At 35.6% G+C, this 2,085-nt stretch overlaps 1 protein-coding gene across 1 annotated transcript in view; it reads right to left on the reverse strand.

Moving 5' to 3' along the window:
- Nucleotides 1-2,085, reverse strand: part of Galntl6 (polypeptide N-acetylgalactosaminyltransferase like 6) — a 1,053,895-nt gene that overhangs the window by 495,624 nt on the left and 556,186 nt on the right. The gene's annotated exons all lie outside the window — the stretch shown is intronic.

Consider the following 2,085-nt stretch of genomic DNA (forward strand, 5'->3'; position numbering starts at 1 on the left):
GTAGGGAAGTGGGGGGCGCTATGGGGGACTTTTGGGATAGCATTGGAAATGTAATTGAGGAAAATATGTAATAAAAATATTAAAAATCAAAAAAAAATTAATAAAGAGTTTCATCCTCATGAAAAAAAAAGTTTATATTTTATAGGATACAACAAACCTATTGCACAGGATTTTATTGTTGTTGTGATGCATAATCTCAGGGATTCATCCCACACAGTATACTAGTCTGAAAAAATTCTTAGTATAGGCTCATAATACTATGTCATTGCTTGGAGTCATTTCAACTGGTCATTTTCATAAATGGCTGTGAATGTGTTCTACACAAGTAGATAAACCGAAATTCCTAAATTCAAGGTTTTATGAAATTCAACACCATTCTCAGAAAACAAGTTGCTAGGAAGAACAGGTACAGCAGATAGGTGCTTCCTACAACATAGCTATAATCTTCTGGGGAATTTACACCCCACTGCCTTTTTGCATGCACTGGTCAATTCAGTCTGAATGCTATTTGTTGCTAAGTCTGCTCCCAATTGAATTCTTTCTCCTGAGAAATTAGAACATGCAGCTAAAGAATTGAGGAAGCCACGAGACCCTTCCTATTATCTGATCATGTCTTAAATCATTTATCTCATAATACATAACACAAATATTACTTTTTCGCATAAAAATTGAAGAAAAAATTAATACTGAAAACTTGTGCCATATTGATAGTCATTTTATTTTGTCCAATAAAAAACTGTCTGGAAATACATTTTAGGACAAGCCAGCAGTTCTGCAGGTGTGCAGGGAGACGTGACATATTCTTTCTATTAATAAATCACAACATTTCAACATTCTGATTTAACCGTTCCTCTTTTTGCCCTTCACCAACTCTAGAATGAAGAAAATCAATAAATAAGATTGCACTCACCACCTCATACAATTTTTTACCAGTCGGGGGCACAGCTATCCAATTAGGATTTGAGATTAGCTGAACATTTATTACCGGTTTCCAATTTATTCAGAGAAAACTTTTGGAGACCCATTTGGTAGAAGCAATAAGTATTGCATTAATGTAAATCAGTATTGACTGTGCCATGCACTGCAGTGAGGAATTCGGTGCCCACAACACAATAGCTGCCTTTTTATTTTTCACTTAATAACAGACAAATGACCTAGGCGAAACCCTTCATTCATTTCAGAAGAATCAAGAGAATAATATAAACCAAAGTCTATTCATGAAAAATTCGACATCCCTTAGATTCCTTTTTCAATAATAATTACCATCTAAGTGACACAACAAAACTATACAAATATGATCATATAGAAAGGCCAATATTTCTTATAAGAATCTGTAGTCTTATATACAAAACATAAATAAGTATACTATCAAGCCCTATCAAGTCCTGTGAAGCAGATTTCATTGGCTCTAGGCTTCTTTTCAACAAGTGTCTTCTATGCACTTTAAATGTCTCAGGTTTTGCACATATATTGGGCTTAAAGCAAAGCATGAACACAGTTCCTAGACAACCTCCAGATAGCTTAGGGAGACAAAGAGAGCAAGAGAATTTATTAAGTAGACTGTGCCAAATGTTAAATTGTTATGATGAAAAGGAAGCAATATATCTGAGGTAAATGACCCCAGATACCTCAGGTTGAGCAGAATTAGGACAGAAAGACAACTTCTGGTATTAGGTAGTCCTCAATGCAACCATTATTGAATTGGTAATGTCTGCGTGATGATTTCAGTAGGTATGTGGGTACCAACCATGAAATATGCGAAATAAGAATGGCCCATCCCAGTAGTCAGAGAATGAAAGTGGAGAGTAGAGGGAAGAATGGATGAGGTGTAAAGAAAAAGAAGGAAAGATAAGCAGTGTTAAGCATTGCTTTACATTGGGAGTTAAATCAAAATGTATCTAAGGGCTTAGTGTAGGGCAACGACATGATTAAAAGCATTGCTGGGTATTACATGCTTGGCTAGAAAATTCAAGCCATCATATCACCTAACCTTCGTTGCTTTGTAAATGGTTCAAAATGTGATTTGATTCACAGGGGTTTGATCTCTCTCTCTCTCTCTCTCTCTCTCTCTCTCTCTCTCTCTCT

This window comes from Mus caroli, chromosome 8 (genome assembly GCF_900094665.2).
Source record: "Mus caroli chromosome 8, CAROLI_EIJ_v1.1, whole genome shotgun sequence".
NCBI lineage: Eukaryota > Metazoa > Chordata > Mammalia > Rodentia > Muridae > Mus > Mus caroli.